Raw genomic sequence first — 21214 nt, forward strand, 5'->3', positions numbered from 1 at the left:
AGGCACAATGTTATACAACAAGAAACCCACAAATGTGTAAGCCCACACAAAATCTCACAGATCCTAATTAGAGTGAACAGGGCTGACCCATAGTCCCATTTTCTTTCATATATTCAGCCAACAAACTGCAGAGAATTCCAGCAGCTAGAATTGACAGTGACATTTTAAGTCAATGAGAATCTATTTTACTCTTCCTCCCACAACACAAATGAATAGTAGTGCTAATGAAATTCCACTCCTATTAGAAATTGACAGAACACAATCCTGCATTTATCCCTTCCAGCAAAAACTGCCGTTAACAAACTCAAACTATTCTCAAACACCCTCTGGTCACAACATGACAAAACAAAATGCCACCCGCTCCTGCACTGCCCTTCTTCCAATTAACTTGACTTTAGCAGACCAAGATAATTTTTTATCTACTGTATTTTATACCTAAGGTTTTGAATGAATCATATTAACATTTCCCATTTTAGTCACAGATTAATACAGTCTGGTTATTTAATTCACATTTGATCAACTCTTTCTGACAGAGGATGGGCTTCTATTCATTACATCAAAATAACTTACTTATAGAAAGAAAAAAACCCAACCCATATGCACTGTTTTCCAGTGCCATCTTCTTCAAATGCCAAGGAATTACATTACATACAGAAATAAAAAGAATTGATTGGATTTTGGACCAAGATGCAAAATGTAATCTCTGCACGTTATTATTCAGGAAAAAAAAATTGAGGAAATATTCTTATTCCCTTCCTTTTAAATGAGTTCTCAGAAAGGCCAGATAACCTTTTCCTATCTAATTGTGGTATACTAGGAAAGAAGCCCTTTGGATCTCTCAATGAGAACTGTACAGAGAAATAATACTGTGTTTCAGGCAAAAATAGCTTTAATATTAATCAAGCAGGAAAGAAAAGTGAAAAATAAATTAAAAAAAAGAGAACAGCGTTATGCTGTGAGCTGCCTGTTCTCAGAAGTTAATCAGGGTGGGATCAGCTCTCAGTGTAACACCCCAAAAGCACTGGATGATGCAGCAATGCTCTCTCCTCATGTGGTGCTATACAGAAAAAAGGAAGGCAAGAGTTTTTGTACTTAAACTGAGCTGCCAGACAGGCCATTAGCCATTAACAAGTGTGAAAAATTCCATGGCACATCTGTGTCTGCTTGACAAATTCCACTGAGTGAAGACCTTTTTTCCATAGGCTCCAAGTTTGTCTGTAACTCTTTCCTTCCAGCCTAGAAAAATCACTTACACCACTGAGTACAAGCAGTAGTTTGCTCACTTGTAAGTTGCCTAACACAGTATGAGCTTGCAAGCTCTCCCACATTTTAGAGTTCACCTTTGGGTGGGATTGGAGACAGTAAAGAAATGCAGACTGGTATCTTCAAAATCCCACAGATGTTCTTATTTAGCTTCCTTCGATGCAGCTTTAATACCACCTCAATGCTGTATTGCAAATACAGCAGTGTCACCACTTTCAATAAAAATAAATAGCTATTTTAGCCATTTGATAACTGCAGACATGTACTCCATCCCATGCTTCCACCACCATCCAGCTACAGACTTCAAAGCCTTCCAAATTAGCTTCTAAATCTGCCCTCTGAATCTCAATGTCTCTAATGTCTTCTCCTTCTCTTGACTTAAATAGTCTTCCTCAGTCTTTTAGTACTTCAAAACTGGATCTACAGTATCTCACCTAGTGCATTGTCAAGCTTATTATCCCACAACTCTGCCTGACCTGAAAGTCTGACTTTCCATTGAAATGGCATACATAATAGCAACTCTTTACCATATAATATTTATTTAGTAATAGAAATAGCACAAAACTTCAATCTCAAATACAAAGCTAGGATCTAATTCAGATCCTATGTAAACTTTAACAGGAAAAATTACTTCCGTGATGTTATTTTCAATTAAATGTCCTACTGTGCCAGAACAGCATGCCTAGTTCTGAATTCCAATCAGCAAAGATTGCCATGAAAAGCCAGAGAGGCTTTGTGTCAACTACAAACTCATTAGCAAAGACCACGCTTGTATGTGCTTAGTACTATTCCACAGGTAAATTTACTGCAATACAGCAGCCCAAGGTCAACAGAGGAACCCCATCCACAGAAAGTCATTCCAGAAACATACCACAGACAACTCAACCAATGTTTACAGCTTTTAATCACTTGTAGCGGGCAATAAAGAACACTCTTGCAGTATTCCCACCTTTCAGAAAGTCTAGACTCTCCAGTTTCTGTTAAAGAGAAGAATTTGCACGTTTTGGCAAAGCAAGATCTATTATGTTGAAATGTTAAATAGGATTTTTACTAACCTTCAGCTTCAGTGATTGGCAAAGGAACATCAGCCAGTGAAAGACATAAGTCAAAGGACGAGTTGTATACATATTTCCACCTGCTGGCAGAAAGGGTTTACACAGCAGTAGTATGCTTCTACAGCGGTTTAAGTCTGGAATAAATCCAATAAAACAGTAGAATTTTTTTTCAAGTTATAAGAATAATACAAAGCAGCATTATGCTTCAATGTCACTGGCACATAAAGGGTAATACAGAAAGTCTGCTTTTCATGAGTCTGCACACTTCCAGGTCTGGGGGCATAATATTAGAATAACTGATGATTACTTATTTGTTTCTTAATCAACAACAGAATGCTACCAACATGCATGTCAGCTTCCCAAAACTGTAAGTAATAAGCTTCAATGACTAAACACAGAAACATGTAATGATAGTGTTAATGAGGTCCAGTACTCGGCTAAGTGTTTTTCAGTTGGATGTTTATTTGAAATTAAAAGGTGTTCTAAAGCAACACTCCAAGGAACAAACTGTATTCACCACTAATAAGCTGCTACAACATGAAACCAACTGCTCACATTTCTCCAGAACTGATGGTGGAGAACCACGATAAAAATGCCAAAGAAGTCTCCATTGTCTATAAATATCAAGAATGAACCGCTGTTCTCCACTACATCACCAATTAGAGAATTTTCAGGTACAGACACCACACCCCCAACCTCACCTGGGGACTTCTCCACACCCTGCACTCCAGACTTTCATATGGTGCCACTTTGGGTTCACAATCAATCAGTGGCTTTTATCAACTATAGTTCCTGAAAGGTTAACCTTCAAGTCCCAAGCAGTGTAAGCTCAAAATTTCATGGAACAGAACAAAGTACATCACCTCTACTGCAGGACTGTTCAAGAGGCATGAAGAGACTGGCTCACTGGTTAGCAAGCACTAGCATTCTACAGTCCTTTCACAAAACTTAGCTGGAACGTTGAAATGTCTGCTTTCTCTCCCTTCTGACCTTGATGGCATGTGTGACAAGGCTGTTTTCAAACATACTTCTAAACTCAGCTCCATAAAAAAAACTTCTTGAAAGATATAATACTGCATTAACACTTGCTGGAAAACATCTCATCTTTGTGCTGCCCCCTGTATCTAGAAATACCCTGAGAGTGACGTGCAACTATCAAACGTACAAACTTCCTCCAAGAATGCTGACAATTTTCTTTGTCACTAAATGAAGTGTTACATTTTTGTGCCAAAATATCATCCTATACATGTATATAGAAAAATGTGAAAAAAAAACCCCAGCAAATATTTTCACAAATGCCTAGTGCCAAGAGAAGAAATGCCTAAAACAAGAAGTACTGCAATCCATTACAGCATTATGAAGTCAATCTTCTGTCAGCTGTCAATTCAGATTCTGTACAGATATCTGTCATAAGGAGAAGAAACACTTCAGGAAAGCAAAAGAATTACCATACAATAAGCTACAATTTAATTAAAAGAAAGAACATGCTGAAGATAATGTCAACAAAAGGATATGATAATGATCATTTTAATGAGATAAAAATGCCCTCATATCCCCAATCAAAAATGCCCGAGGTCCATCTTGGCAATGGTAGGGAGCAGTGGCAAGAAACAAAGTCTTCCTTTCTACTGATGTGGGCGACGCTAAAGCTACAACAATTACTGGAATTCCAGTCAGGAAGGAGAGGAGGAACAAGCGATGTTTTAAGCTTCTGAGGCAGATCAGGGCACGTTTCCCTTCTGTTCCTGAATGCATCATTCCAGGGAAACAATCCCTGCCAGAACTCTCATGGGACAACACATCTCTGCAGTTGTTCATGCGTAACCCTCCAGATGGAGGAAAAATTCAGCTTTAAATCTAAAATGCAAAGAGGACTGTTTTATTAGAGTCCAAATGCTCTCGACTTCACTATGTAGCTATTTTAGAACCTATCTCAAAATTCAGTGAAGTCATGAGGTTTTTAACAGGAAGACCCCTTATTTCAGTTGTGCAAGACTAAAAAAAATCTCACAAAATTCTTCCTGACAATTTCCAACGTGTTTCTACAGCAAAGTTGCAAATGAGTTTCAGAAGATTTGTTCCATGTACATCCCTGTTGAAGCCCAGTACCAATTTATACACCACGTGAAACTTAAAGGAAAAAAAAAAATCAATGCTTACCATAAGGCATGAAAGTTTACAATGGAAGAGTAATATTGAAACTACAAGAAATTAAGAAAGCAGCCCAAAGCCAAGTAAAATTGCCTGTCCTCTTCTATAAAGTATACTTTTTAACACTTGAAGAAAAAGTTAAAAACAGTCACCACGGGATGGTGCAGCAGCTGAATTGGATGCATTCAATGCCATCTGTACCTGTTCTGTGAGGATATGTTTCTGAGGAGAGACTTACTAAGGAGCAGGTATTGTAACTTTTTTCTCAGATAATGCTTTATATTTTTTGTTTAATTATTTTCATCATCCAAGTTTTCTTTAACCACTTGGAATGGCCTTTAATGGATCTAAACAGAAGGAGAAAATTTGTCCAATATTTATGTCTTGTCAATTCTATAGAGATGTTGCTGTAAGAAATGTAAATTGAGCGATTGGGTCTTAAAGTTTTATTCACTGTAGTTTTAATAGACTGTGCCCATCTTACCCCATCTTACTTGCCAGAGATGTCTCCAAGAACACTGAATGAATAATAACAAGGCCTACCATGACTCTTCCTGTGCAAGTACAGATTAAATTCTAAACAATTCTCCTCACTGGACCCATATGGGGAAATTTGGTATGGCACCTGGGAATATGCCAGCAAAGATATGACAGACGACTCGCATTGCATGTTTGACCGAACACAAACACTGGCAGTTAGATCTCAAGGATCAGAAGTTACATATTTGTTTTCAATACTAATGTGCGCAAAGAGGTACAGCTCCATTGATAGGTGCACATTAGCATGTTTCCACATGCTTATCCCAAATACAGACTATCAGTCCTTTGAGTCCAGGAAAGCATCCTGGTTTGAATACTAATGCATTTCAGATGAAGCAGGTTTTCTCCAAGCCACGAAGCAGAAAGGAGGGCAGCACGCAATGATGTATCATACAGACTTCTAAGGCCAACCTTAGCCCGGCAATTCAATGAAATTCTACTTCAGAAAGGTTAAGAATTTTGCAAACATTTAGTAGACACTCTACAAAAAAAAAATTTTTCCTGTTTCAGTAATCAGTATTTCAGTAGTTCTGATGCTAAATTATAATGTATTAAATCCATGCATACTGTACATAAGAATCCAATGTATTTTTTTAATATCTATTCAACACCACCAAAGGCACTACAATGATGTGAATAACAATAAAGGCAAAATTAGGACTCAGCAGCAATTCTGAAAGGCTTTTAGGATCATTAACTGAAGATAATCATGTAGAGGTAAATTCTCAGGCACACAACACAAAGTCATCAGACTTAGTTTGTAAACTATGTCATGCAGAGACAATAGTAAAACTTCCCATTAAGATAAACAGACTTCGCATCAGATAAACCAGATAAAAAAAATTTCCAAGAGCTACAGATGAAAAATTCCTAATTAACATCTACATATAACATATAAATGGAGGGGAAATTCCTTTCTAAAATTACTTAGTTCAGATTTGTTTGTGCCGCAAAGAAAATGCTAACTTTGGGTAATTTGAGTATTTGGGTCATATCTTGTGCTTCCCACACGTGACAAAGACTCTTACATGCTCAAGTCTTAATTTAATAAATTTAACTACAGACAATGTTTAAAAAAATAGCTTACTCGCAAGGAATATCAAGCACATTAAGTAAGAGTTTGATTAATGTATAGCAATCCATCAATTAAGATTAACTCATCACTGTTGATCATTCCGGAAAATATGGTAGAGACTCAAAATAAGCAGCCATAAATCTACAAGCAATGAATTAGGGAAAGAAAATTAATTACAAGGGAAAAAAAATACAGCTTAAAAACACCCATTCTGAATGGTGAGGTCTGAAATCTGGCAGTCTGGAACACATTTCAAATCAACTTCATCTTGTATACTGCAAGCAAAACTGACCATTTAAATCACACAACTGCAGTTCTGGAAATGCCTATTTAGTATTAATTTCTGAAAAGACACTTATTTTTCCATGTTTCAGAAATCACTTCTGGGCAGCTTTGGGCTCGAAGCTTTTATGCCAATTTCACTTGTAATAACATCTTCATAGAGGGGCTTGAAAACAAATCTCATCAAAGTTTTTGCACAGCAAACATAGCATCTCACTTTTTCATATGTTCACCTTTGTAGAAAATAACCTTTTTCTTAAATGACATCCATGAAAATGCCACTAATAATAATTAACTTTTTATTAAAAGCTGTGACCAAATTCAAAGTTTTGAAAACTACATGAATTCAGGAGATGACACTTCCTCTCCAATCCAGATTCCCTGTTTACATGACCATTAATACCAGCAAGGATTCATCCTGCAACACTCCCTGTCTTGTAAAAAGGCACTCAGTCTATTCAAATCTACTCCCTCAGACAATATAATAAAACACACTGGAGGATATAAGCAAAACTGTTCTAGATAACCAATTTTTGTGGTGCAATGACTTCCAGAGCTGTAGGTATTAAAAAACCCAATATGCTGGCACAACAGAAATGGTTACAACTTCTTTCTCCTACTCAGGAAATACCTTTTTCTTCCATAAACAAGTAGTACAATAGTTACTTAGTTTTCATGTAACCCTAACTAAAGCAGACTATTTTAAGTGTTTCTTGAAAGAAAAGTCTTTAAATTCAGACAGTATAATGTTACTCCCACTGAAAGCCACAGAAATGCTACTGCTGACCTCAGTGGGAGTAAGAGCAGTTCCAAATGGTTCCAACTTTCCAGATTTTCCACCACAATGTCTATTGCACAGAAATGCAATTCAATCTCATCATTAAAAGCCACAAACCAATAACCAATCAAAATAAACCCAAAATTGCTTTGTAAGTTAGCAGTCTCAGTCAATGAGTTGCACTTGTAAAGAAAATGACTAGCATTCTTTAGGGCTTGACAAGCAATAAATTGAAAGCACCATCATTCTGAAAATGTATGCTTCTCCTGATTAAGGATGACACTCTTTAAAAGGAATACAGAGAATACCTCACGTCTGAAACAAGAAAGCAGTCTTAGGACACGAACTCTGTAAAAAAGCCCTTTGGTAATGATAGCACAATTAGAACTGTTTCTTCAGAGCAGAAGTAGCAGGAAGATTTTCAAAGCTGTACATTGCTTTCCTTCACAAATACACAGCAGAATAACAACAGATACGTTAGTCATGTCTCCACAAACAGCATTTCATTTGATTGCCTGATACCTTTTTACCTAATTTTGAACTAGTAGCGAGGCTGTTTGATAAGAGATTCTATTCCTGTCACTTCATTCCCTTTCACCCCTACAATAATTTTCCTTTGTTCTAAATACTATAAATTTCACCTCAGGCTGACTATTATAGTGAAAAATCCCCTAAGAAATCTCCTACCTCTTTTATATTCCTTAGGATATTCAGAAGCCATAGCTTTCAGTTTAGCTTGTACTGTGCAAACTGTATCCCCATATTTTACCCAAAAATGTTCTTTCCCTAAAACAAATTTAAAAGGAGACTAATAAAAAGAAATTAAAGCTTTTAGAAGTTTGAATTATTCAATCAATTTTATTCATTTAGGAAGTACAGCTGTCCTCTGGTTTAAGTCATTGAAGAGACCAATTTTTTTTTAATTATGTTCCTTTCTCCCAATGTAAATGACTTTTCCTTGTGTAAGGAAGCTTCTGCCTGGTTAGGTCTCAGGAATGACTTCTCAGACCAGTGGAAGTCATACAAATTATTAAATTGCTTGCTCTTTGCCTACACTGACTGTGCTGTTCTGCCAAGGGCCCTTCTCTGGGGCAGCAAGGGCCACACCCCACCAAGCCTGGAGGTAACCACTGAGTCCAGAACTGTGCAACATTCCCCTGCCACAGATTTCTGCACAGAGGACTCTGAGAACAACCCCAAATGAAATCTGTCTGTACAGCTGAACACAAAACTGAGGGGCTGAGAAAGGGCAGGCAGGAGGTGGAAAGTCAGTTCCCCTCTTGTCTAAAAGCCAGACAGCAGCAGAACAAAACATCTTGACAAGGCCCATTTATAAAGTTTTGGAAGCTTTGTTATTAGCTACATTATATGCAGTTGATTATTCTAGATTTTGATTATAACACATATTTGTTTTTATTTGGTGATTTGGTATTCCAAGCAGGCTAATTCAAACTCTTGCATATTTTAGCCAGACTCAATTCAAAAGTCCTTCTGTTTGAGAGAAAGGTCACTAGAGGCTGTTACTATAAAAAGAACTCAGCCTTTTATCACTTCATTGTTGGCTAACGAGTGTAATCTGTGAAACTGCTACATTTTTCATCTATTTACTGTCCCAGACAATTTTGCCTTCTAGATTTCATACACACAGACACATAATAATGAAAGAAATACAAATACATGTAAGAAATTTTGCCAACTCTTACCACCCTTTCAGGAGAGTTGTTAGGCCCCTCCCCTTGTTCATAAAGCACAACTCAGTTATGGATATCCCTGGAAAACATAAGAAGCAGATCAAACTCTGAACAAACTCTGTAACTAGTGTGATCAGTGATTTGTTGACCTGAGGAACGAGACAACTTCCTACACAGTTCACAGCCCAAACACCTGCCAAAACTGCGCTGCTATCCCTAGCTCAAAACAACTGAAGTCAAGGCTTTCATCAGTCTCTAGAGTTCCTACTTCCCAAAATCAAAGTTCAAGGCTGAAATGTCTATCTGGTTTAAATGCTCTGGTATGTGGAAAAGTTTCTACTGAAAACTTTGGGTCATAAAATCCAAAAATCATTTGTGATTGGAATAAATATATAAATCAATTGATCAGTAAATGCCCAAGTGTAGCTATAGCACTACAATGCCAAAGCACCACTGGCCCTTGACCCTTCTTCTGCTGGTTACACTGGATTTCTATGACAGTCACACTGACACAGAGAGATTTACAGCAGTGAATTAAGTAGTGAATCTCACAAATAATTATGAGTTGTTTTGTTGGAAGGAGTTACTGTTGTGGATGAAGAGTGCTCACCCACAGGGCCTCACCTGGACCCACTAATACCAGACAAAACTAATGCTCAGATCCATGAAGGATGTATGTGAACTCAGTGAGAAAAACAGCTTCTTATATCTGAGAAACTGCTTTTTAAGTGATCTAAAAAATACGAACAGAACTACCTGTAGACTATTTTTATGAAGGAAGACTTGGGGGTTTGTCCCCCAATTCCTGTAAGCAAGTCAGCATTTGGCTGCCTCCCAAAAATCTCTATCTTCTCCCCAAGTGTCATCACCTTCCACAGGAAATTTTATGTTTCATTTCATAATTTACAAGATGTAAGACAACACTATGTCATGATATAGTAATTCCAGGGCCTTTAGGATAACACAAAGAAAATCTAGCTAATTACTAACAGGAGGTTTTATTTATCTTCAACTCTAATAAGTAAATGCTTTTAAGTGCTGTGGAACAAAGGAGAAACCACATCACAAACACGGAACACACAAGCAAGTAGAGCCCATACACGGAAATTCAGTTTGTCACAAAATAAGATTCATTAAAAGGGTCACATTGTTCCAGAAACAGCACTGAGGGAGATGGTCTAATCATAAAAAATGTGTTGAATCAGTACAAATCCAACCTCAGGCAAGAATTTTCCTCAAAAGTTACGTTTTTATTAGCAATTCAGACTTTGCCTGATGAGCAATTCAATCCAGAGGTCAGAAGCAAAATCTTGCCAATGTTTGCCCTTTTAAAAATATTTTTCCAAAGAAAAAAATGAACACACAGTTTCCTCTAAACCAAAAGAAATGCAGTTATAAAAGTAATCAAAAATAATATTAAACAGACATCGGTAGGATAATATTACAAATTTTAAAAATGCAATAAGTAGCTTGGTAAAATTTTAAAACATAGCAACAAATCCTAAACTGCACTTCTAAAATTATTTTTAATTGAATATATCAATCCCATATGAGCCATTTTAGAAGCTTCTACTCTCAAAACAAGTGGAAAATTATGGCCTCTTTTAAAGAAGTAAATTATCAGTGAATTTCTTAATGATGATGTAAGATAAACAGAAGCTGACAGTAAGCTGATTAAATGCAAGTTTTCAATAAATCAAAGTATCACTTGAGCTACAGATCTGGATACCCTGCTACCTACACATGCCTTTAAGACCTAAGAAGACTTCAGGAAGAAATTATAATTACCCGTAACTTACATTTATGTATATTATAACTTCTCTTTTATGAGCAACTTTGCTCAAAAAGTGTGTTTGACATTCTGGTAATTTGCATTTGACTAAAAATTCTTTCCAGCATCTGAAGATGTTAATGGGAAGAGAAATTCAAGTGTACTGGAAAAAATTTTGATGAGAACAATCACCTATTATTAAAACAGATCCCTAACTTTCTCCAATGTCATATTCTTTAAATTGCAAGGGGTGTGGATTCAGTGTGATTTTGGGTATCTCTGTACACTACAGCTGAGTAAAACATTAGTTAAGTCAAGCAGCAGAGCAAGAGAACAAGCTTTCCAGCCTTCACTCATAACCTTGTTTAAAAAGTTTAGTCTGCCAAACTCCAGGTCCCGCAAGGTCTGAATTTCTCAGGAACCAAGCCAACCTTGAAAATACTGTGGTAGTACAAGTGGAGTTGTATTTTGAACTTAAATCTGTATCATGGCTTAACACACAACAGTAAGCAGAGAAGAAATGATGGAAGTACAGTCTGTCATGAGCTTGAACAAGCTTCATTCCGCCAGACAAGAACTAACGAGTCTACACTCTGACTGCAGGAAGGAGTCTCGTAATAGTTTCTTATAAATATTCAACAGACCCACCATGGCAGCAGCTCCAAACAGAGTGAAGGGTGAAGGTCTCTTAAAGAGCAGCTCCAAGCATAACGCAGCCAATTCTGACTGGAACCTTATGCTGAACCAACGCCAGCTGACAAGGGCGTGACCTTCTATTGATGCTGAAAATGATGACTTGGTTCAAAAATTGTTTCATTTTGCTGCCACAAATTTAACAGCTCAGGCTTTGTCCCCATGAGATGAGTAAAACATGCTCATTAGGTAACCTGCTTCCAGAGAGACAGGATTTTAAACAAAGGCTAAACACCTTTATTTTAATATCACAAATATGTCCTCAAGGTGTTTCAACGCAGACCAGTTGCTGAGGTGCAAACTGAGCACAGCTCTCCCAGTCCCACAACTGCCACAGGACATGTTCTCCACAGGAACATTGCTCAGATGGAAGTTACAGGTAACATGAAGTATGTCCAAAAAAGCACTGAGCAGACAAACAGCTCAATATACCACCACAGCAATTCTAAGGCTCTTCAAAAATGTGCACAAATGAAAGGAAATAATTTTCACTTTGTTTATCCAGACTAGCAGGCAGGATAATTACTAATTATTTTAGGAACTTCTTTCAGCTTGTCCAAAATATTTACTGCACATTGTTCTCATCTTCCTAGTTACAGACATGCCAATGTCAGACTATATCTGTGACAATCAACTTGGATTTACTACTCCTACCAGCTGTCTTAAGTCTAACCAATAAAGAAATATTGAACAAAAAAGGGGATGAGAGTAGCCAAACGCTACAAAGATAAGCAGGCATTTATTTCTTACTCCGAATGCAGTAACAAGAACTCCAGAGGCCAAAATGTTCCAGCTGAGCTAACTGTGGCTTCCTGCTGCTGTTACCAACATGGTACTGTAGAAAAGTAATTGCAAATATTACTCACAAAGTACAAAATAGGAGCAAACAAGACAATGGAAGAAACACGTATCTCCTGGCAAAAACAAAACTCAATAGAAGACTCTGTTCAATATAAGTCAATACGCTTTGAAGCCAGCTGTATAAAGTAGCAGTGGAAGCGTTAAATTTGAATGAACCTCTTAAAATTATTTATTGCACTAATGGCAGAAGTTTGACCTTAAATGTTAATTTAAACAGATACAAACGAGTTGGTTAAAAAACACAAACTGCGGTCTCATAAATGCAGCTGCTAATGGCGCCCTCAGACCTGCAGCCACATCCCAGCCTGAGTCAGCTCTGTCCATCCAGCTCCACCCTCACAGCCAGCAGAGGCAAGAGGAGGTTCACTGATGCCTTATCCCCACTGGCAAAAAAACATAAAGGGAGTAGGTTTTGCAACCCTGGAACTACTTTCTGGTTTTTGCACAGCAGACACGGAACAGCTGAGACTGGAAATACCCTTGGATATCACCTGGCAACTCTCCTACTCAAAGCAGAGTCAGTTTGAGCAAGTTACCCAGGATCTTTTCCAGTCAGGTTTTGAAAATATGCAGGAACATGATCTCTACAATCTCTGGCCAACTTGCTCCAGCATTCAGTTCACAATTAAGAGCAAATTCTTCCTCAGTTTTTGATTGAGGGAAGACTCCACTTTGTACCTGTCAGCATATGAGGCTGTGCTGGCTGTTGTAATATTCTTGATCAGCACAAGCTGCTTAAATCAATGAGCTCCAAAAATGACAATGAGATGTATAACCATGAAGTTTATTGACCATGCCTGCATGCATTAGTAATCACACAGTATGGCCTCTGGGTCCAATAATGCAGAGAGTTGGATCCCTTCATCTTCCAATGGCTGCTCTAAATTCCCCAGTCACACGAGGACACACAAAACAAGCACACTTTTTTTTTTTTTTAGTCCTAGATAGTACACCTACTTTAAACCAGCTGGATTTTGTCTTGTACATACTTGGTAAGTTTCTCTCAATTTCACTGTATCAAAGGTATTTTAAATAGTTCGTTTTACAGATAATCTCCTATTAATACTCCTTGCCTCAAAAAATATGTTCAAAAACCAGTTATTCTGAGGGGGACCTGTGAGAAACTTGTATGAATTCAATGCTCTTGATGTTTCTATCGGAAATCAGCCACTTGATTTCATGTGAAATGACAAGCATGCGCAAGCATATTTTTTTGTTTTCTATTACAAATGTCTCAAGTGACATTTGCTGTAAGAAGGACAACGTTAACAGCCACTGAAATGTCAAAGGTTTCCCAAGGAGAAGTCAATTCTGTTCATGCTTCCACTCTAAAAGCACTTAAGTAATTCAGGTGTACCCAGTCAAACCACACCTGGCTGAAGAAGAGGGAAATAAGTATCAGGTGTTTAATACTAAAACTGTGGAACTGTTGCATTTGTGCATAAAGCCTTTCTCATTTTATATTTTCTAGAAGAAAACGCCTTGAGAAAATTTTCACAAATAGAATTTTCCAACTGGCTGCAAATGTTTCGTATCAGTGCAGCTACTAAAGTCTCTTATTTTAGAGTACAAGATTGATAATTAAGTCAGCCTATTTCAGGGTCTTCCCCCTCCCCCGGCTTCTTCATTACAGCTATTTTCATTCTGGACTCCCCACACACCCCGTGCACCTGTAATCTGTATCTACATTGTATTAGTAGGATCCTCCTAATTAGATTTAATTTCTTCAAGTGAGGAAAAAAGTGACATGCTAAGCCTGCCAGTTCTTTGAAGAATGTCCTAGAAGGTCAAATGGTGTGTATATAAGGGCTTTGTGATCCGTTTGACACAAGGAAGATAAGGTTGGTCAACATTTCAGATGCCTTCAGTAATGAAAAGCAAAGTAACTGGTATTGATTCCATTCACATCAATCTCAAAATGGTAAACAAAATAATTATATCCTCTGTATAGCAGTCTCCTGGGTACATGCAGATATACTTAACAGATTACAGACAGAAGACAGCTCATTTAAATCAGACAGTATGTGAAATTCTAGTTTTCTTAGTTGAACAACTATGTAGACGTTAAAGCTTCTGAAATCTCTACATGCCCCATTCTGTATTAAGCCAAAATCAGAAACTGTCAGATCAGTACTTTTCCTACAGATTACGGCACCACAGTTTGTCTATTTCTGAAACAACAGAAATACCTGTATTACTGTTCTTGAAGCTTTCACAGTTCTAAAATATTTTGGTTTAACACATCAAAGAAAAAGTAATTTTTAAAATTTTAAAATACCCCTCTCTCCTATGTGAGACCAGCTGCTTTCCTCTAGACTTCAACCTCTTTTCACAAGAAGTAGCTGTGCTTATCCTGTGATTCCTCTTAGTCCTTCCCTGTTTTTGTGGTACCATGAGAAACTATACCCTGCATTACTTTAGCTAATCAAGAGCTAAAAGGCTTCTCTCTCAGGCCTTGTTTTCTGCATCATTGGTGGAATCACACAGTTCAATCCCATATACACCAAATCCCTGCCTGACAGCCTCCTCTTCCCAACTGCATTACTGCGACAGACACATCTGCATTTGGCGCCCGTTAAGTTTTTTCACTACCACCATCAGTAGCCAATTTCTCTGCCTAAACACTGCACCTTCAAAACACAGCAGTATTCACTCATTATTGCACAGGTAGTAAGCCTGTAGTACAAAAAAATAAAATCTATAATGAGCCAATACATAGTCTTGTTTATGTTTAAAATGTCTATTGCCAACGATAGGACTTCTCTCAGCCCAATTCTGTGTTTTCTAAAGGTAATACTACATAGGAAGGCTACTGCATTTTAACATGAGTCACTGTAGTTCTTGAAATAGTGATACATAAAATGATATAAAAAATTACAGAATCTATACCTTCTGTTTCCATAAGAAGGACATTTCTCTGCATTGCTCCTCTGCCTTGGCTTTATCTTTAATGAATTTCAGAACATTTAACTTGTGAAACTTTCAAGATCTTCCTAATCCCTTGCGGCACAAAGAACGACCTTCTGCTTCTTTCTACGTTCATATGCACAATGCAAAGCAAATTTTTCATTTAGGGCATATAAATGGTTAATCCAAAAGGGAGCAAATACAAGGTCAAAACAATATGGGAAAGTAAAACACCTTCTAGGACAGAGTTTAAGACACTGACAGTTCTCTTGGCCAGTGTTGAGGTTACCAACATCACACTCCTACAGAGAGGGAAATGAGAAGAATTTGCTAAATATAGCTAGAACTGGTTGGAAGGATGCCTATCCTTATTTGTGCATTCATCTGTTTAATTGTGGGCAATATAGTCCACTAGACAGCCTGAAGCAAGTGTGGATGTTCAATATTCTCTGAATTATACAACCTCAACCAGAGATTGGACTTAATTACACAGTTTACATCAGTATAAATGGAAACTTTGTATTTTGAAACACTTCACAGTTGTATGTACCTCAATTCTTTTCTCAGGTTATGGTAATGTACTAAATGCCTTCAAAACTGCAGTTTTAAACAAGGATGGTGAGAAAGGCCATGGAATTCTTGTGTTTGTTGTATGACTGTCCTCCAAATCCAAATGTATAATATAAATACTCACATATGCTGACATCAAAAATCAGGTTTTATGCTCAGAGCTTCTGTAAGTTTGGTAGTCTGTGGAGACTGACATTTTTCTTAAATTGATCTGTAAGTGCATTATTAAAATAGCTGCAATAACTAAATATAGATGTCAATACATCTTACAAAATAATCCATCTTTATTTGAAAATAAAGCTGTCATTATCACATAAACCTGAAAGAAACAAGCCAAGGAAGTTTATACACCTGTGATCTAAGCTTTCTAAAGGACTCCCAAATCCTTGGTTTCAGTGACAATATTGTAAAGAAATGTAATGGAATTAAACCAGCACTAGGTGCCTAAATCTTTATAAGAGTTTGGGCCTAAATTCAGAACAGATCACTGAAAGTTTCAGCCAAGGTATCAATTTATTTATCTATATAACTGAGATTCTCTCATGTTCCTTTTATACACTTAACAAGCTTCAGTTCTATTTAACATTAGTTCTTCAGAACCTCAAATACTAAGGTTCCTAAAACTCAGAGTTATCATACTGCTTCTCTGCTTCTAAAACAGTGGAAAGTGGTTTGTGGCATCATAAATTAAATGAGGTGGTTGTTTCCTTGACTAGACAGATGTGCATGGGTTGGGATTCAGAAACCCCACCATCAGCATAGTAAGTAGTCTGTAAAAGCTGAAGACTGTTTATCACCTGCAGGAACACACCACAGTGAAACACAGGGAAAAAAAATGTGGCAACCTACAGAGGTTTCAAACTTATGGATTGTACAATTCAATAATCTTCCATCGTCACACCACATTAAAAACAGCACCTTACCCTCCACCTCTAAAATACTGCTCCAGGAGAGGGAACACAGTTTTGATTTCCATTATCCTCCAGCCTGCAGCAAGGAAGTGCCTTGGTCCTGAATCAGAACCCACAGGAATTTAGCAAGTGCTATTTCTGCTTGTAGTAAAATCTTCAATATGTAATTTACATCTTGATATGTCATCATTTCTTGGTATTTAACTTAGTAACAGCTTCTCTAAAGTAGAGATTTTATTACATAAATTATGGAAGTAGCAGACTGGGTGTAGTGGAGACAGCATAAATTTCTGAATCAATACAGAATATGTCCCCAGTAGTAGTTGTTATTCTATGCAGGTATGTTATTGATTACAGTCATAATGGTCTCACTTTAGCTGCCATCAATAACTCACTATTTGTATTGTCACACTGAATTAAAAAAGAACCAGTCTAAAAATATGAGGAGATATACCAGCATGGCATGACCCAGCCTGTGGTGCAAAGAAGCAAACACTGCCAGTTTAAGTTAGGATTTGTGTTCGAGACTTCACTTGACATTACAGTGATAAAATAAAGTCAAATGTGATCCTTATTCGGGACAAAAAAGTATGTGTCTTAAACATTCCAGAAAACTTTTAAATGTTTATGCTTATTTTTAAACTTTTATGGATCCTGCATGCAATAACAGTTTTTAATACCTTAGGACCATTAGAATACATGTACTGTTATGCAAACTGAATTAACGTTTTATGAGTGGTTATTGACATTTTACTGATGAACATGACTGAAGCTTCCTTGCATCAGATTATGAATTGTAGAAGCAATCTTAGATTACTTCAATTTTTTTAATTCCTATTTTTGGAAGATAGTCTCCATAAAATACCCATATTTGCTACTCAGCAGAGAGATGCTCACAAAGTGCCAGCTAGAAGCCTTGATTCAACCTCACAGACTGGATCACTCTCCAAAGAAATCTGTCTGTATCCACTGTTTTAATCCACAGCCAGAAGTGGCTGTCCTTTCTAAATCAGGTATCTAATTGACATGCCTGAAGTTATTGTAGCTACACCAACTTGAGTGTAGTATCTGAGATTCTCCTTCCCCAAGATAGGCGGCACTTTAGGAACCATATTTTAAGTCACTCTGCAATTTGCTTTCCTCTGGGCAATCTCTGCAAGCTTTGCTACTCTTCATGTTGTTAAAAAGAGTGTAATTTTCCCCTTTAAAACCTGCAAAAATTAGACTATCCAATATCATTATATACATTCAGCTCTCATCAAGCTGTGAATCCAGTAGCCATGGACACTGTTGACAGTGAACCATCACAATACAGTTTCTCACCAACAGGATAATCCAGTAAAAAAGTCTGTGCCATCACTTCTGTCACTGTTCTGAATAGCAGTTACTTAGAATTTCAGCACTACATAACCCAAATTAAACAGAGAACATTTACTGTAATGAGAAGGTTCCATGGAGGTATTCCAACTCATGGGCAGAACTTCCACCACCAGAGCAGATGAAGAAGAGGCAGTTAAATTACTGCAAACAGTAGGCCTAGTTTCACTAACTTTACATTGCAATGAATGTAGATCAGTTAATTAAAGATTTCTTCATACAGGAACAAGTTAGGGGAAAATTTTTCTGTACAAAAACCCCCCATGATCATTCCTTTTATGAGGGCAGAAATCAAGAGGGGAAGGTAACTAAGCTTAGAGCGCAAAAAAGGCATTTGTGATACATTAGGCTCAGCTCCTGTAAAGCTACTGCTCAGTACCTCCATCAGTCAGTATCACTGCACCTGTAAGAATTCTTACACAGCTTACTTCATCAGGTAATTCCAAGTACATCCAACCAGAATGCAGGTCTCGGTATCAATCCCGATAAGCCCACTCTCAAGGATAACAATGCAAAGGAAGCACTGATGCCTAATTCTAGGCTCCAAATTACTAGGCTCTGAAAGAAATACGGAAAATAATAAATATTTTGAGTTTACCATAACGACAAAATGTCAGGACTTACCCCAAACTGATTTACTCACTTCTTCCCTCTCACTTGCTTGCAATGTTTAAGCTGTAATTCTTGAATAATGCATTTCAGAAGACAGTAAATGCTTCACAATGCTTAAATAAACCATAAGCAGCTAAACAGTACCTGTTCTAAAGGACAAAGGCCTGTTGCTAAGGCACTGGACTTCAAGTTTCCAATGGCTTATGACAGCAATAACAAGGCAAACAAAATAAACAATAAAAATGAAGTTGTGAAAGATACCTTGAGAGTGTCCTTTCAATTTTCAGCCAACTCGAGATGTCACGTAAGCACTGAGGCAGCAAAGAGGTGATACTGCTTAGATAGCAAAATCTCAATTCCTCCCTGACCTACAAATCAGAAGCTAATAGATTAGTGGTGCACTGGTGTATATCTGCACAGTATCTCATGGAAACCCTGTCTCAGCTTCTGAAGCAAAATGCATGTGCTCTGAGATGCAGAAAAAGCATAACTATAAATAACATCAACTGAAGCATGCACAGAAGATTTTGACAACCCAGTCAAGGACCTTATGGAACAAAAATTCCAAATTGTCTAAGAAAGCCATCATATCTGAGGAGATGAAGCATACTGCATGTAGCTCAGGAACAGAAAGGTCTTCCCAGTGGAATATCAACTGGAGAGCAAGACAGAGGCACAACCCTGCCCAAATGTTCTCAATGGATCTCAGCACCTTGTAATACTGCCAGCAGCAGCACCACCACTATGCAAGGGGTGGATGAGAATTACCTTCTTGGACCACTTAGTCTGGAATCTGTGACCTACATATTACAATTTTTCTAAATATATAGTCAAAACATATATTTGACTATAGTCAAAAATCACTCAACTTATCTCATGGTAATTAACACCAGCTGATTATAGAGAATTAAGACTTGCAAAATTAGACCAAAATACCTTTCACAGAGATGTTTATCTAGATGGAACAAAAACTATGTAACTACAAAGCAATATATATTAGTATATACATATGCACACATGTATAAATGCAATGTCAATTTTTATAGAATTTGATAAAGCAACCTCTTAAAAAAAAAACCTAAGCCAGTCACTTCAAGAGCATAATCCTGCCTTAGTTAGGATTCATTATTTTCAGAAAGATATATTCATTCAAACAATGGCAAGCTCCCAGTAAAAACAACACTGTAAGAAAATATATGTTTTTTGTAGGAATGAGGAGTAACTAGGTATGAGTTTCATTACCTAAATCAAAGCATTCTCTACAAAAGGTCAAAATATTTAAAAATGCCACCCATATATACATTCCTACTGGGTATTGTACACATTTTTTATCTGTAAGATTAACTGATATTCCAAGAAAAGCATTTATTTTGGTGGGTCAAAATGTCAGACTACCCTGAAACAGTGGCAATCAGTAAGTCTCATCAGGACTCCAAAATATTATTTTGTTTGATCACTGTAAATAAATTAATGATGAGTAATAGATATTGTCCACTTACTATTAAATGATTAGCCATTTACAGACAACACACCAAATGCTACTTGAAATTATGCCAGAGGGTTGACTGTCAGGCTTTCAAAAGATTGGGTATCACTAAACTAAGCTGTCTGTTCTTAGAATGTTGAACAAAACCAGTGACAAAAAGGACTGGATTCACTAGAATTAGCTGTTTCTCTTACATACTATTTAAAACAAATGTGTTGACCTAAGCTAATGGAGAAAATGTAGACCTCTAGAACCTCAGCAGACTGCACCAGAAATAGCTTTTCAATTTGTTTTGGACTGCCTGTGAAATACAAGGGTAGGAGTGAAAAGGACAAACAGAGAAGTGAACACTTGCACCACAGTTTTTTGCAGTTGGCTTTGTTTTGCACGAGTTAGCTTAAGGAAATAAAAGCCACTTCATTATTTAAGTTGATTGCTTCTTTTCTCAGATGCTCAGGTGGTTACCTGCCTTGATTCAGCTCCCAGGTAGACATCCTACCTGAAATTTAAGAAAATCTCCCAGTTTTTATTTTAATGCTTAAACCCATGATTCCACCAAAGCACTCCTCTGAAGAAAATATGTTTGCAAATTACATGTATACTCTAAATGTCTTGCATTATGGAAAGAACACTTTTTCTAAAAATAGATGGATTTTAATCTTAAAAATTTCATTGCTAATTTCCAAGAGACACACATGAAGTCTGAATAAGGTAACTGCATGTAACACATGTGAAATTCCTTGCCTATCCATATTGATGTAATCCAAGAGTTGGCCTTTTCCTCCTTATTCTGTAAGAGAAAGACAAGAAAGTAAAAAATTTGACCTAACTGCTTTGAAGGCAACTATGATGGCTATTAAGATGCCCCCACACCTGACAGAATACTGTCATACTCTGGTTAAACCAGAAAGACACAAACCAAATGTAAAATCACACTTAGCTGCTACAGCATTTGTTTACAATGTCTGTGTCAATGATTTATACTCACACAATAAAATATTAAGAGCAACAAACTATAAACCTGGCAGCACAAGAACTCTAACAGGTTTTCCTTGCAGTGTATCAATTCTGACACTACCCAAGATCCACCAAAAGCACTGCAGATATAATGTGTTGCATTACATAAAATCAAGTCCAGAAGCTTAGTTTTATATAACTGTAAGATGCATACAGATGGTGTTCACAACAAGA

At 37.1% G+C, this 21214-nt stretch overlaps 1 protein-coding gene across 7 annotated transcripts in view; it reads right to left on the reverse strand.

Moving 5' to 3' along the window:
- The window catches only part of ARVCF (ARVCF delta catenin family member), a 249261-nt gene that overhangs the window by 225345 nt on the left and 2702 nt on the right, over nt 1-21214 (reverse strand). For 5 of the 7 annotated variants that reach the window (XM_066200011.1, XM_066200013.1, XM_066200012.1 and 2 more), the window contains one exon: nt 8848-8914. The exons of the other annotated variants lie outside the window; for them this stretch is intronic. The gene's annotated coding sequence lies outside the window, so the exon portion shown is untranslated. The remainder of the gene's footprint in view (nt 1-8847; nt 8915-21214) is intronic. 7 annotated transcript variants of the gene reach the window in all.

Source organism: Chamaea fasciata, unplaced genomic scaffold, assembly GCF_029207755.1.
Source record: "Chamaea fasciata isolate MVZ Bird 193981 ecotype frontalis unplaced genomic scaffold, bChaFas1.0.hap1 SCAF_18, whole genome shotgun sequence".
Lineage (NCBI taxonomy): Eukaryota > Metazoa > Chordata > Aves > Passeriformes > Sylviidae > Chamaea > Chamaea fasciata.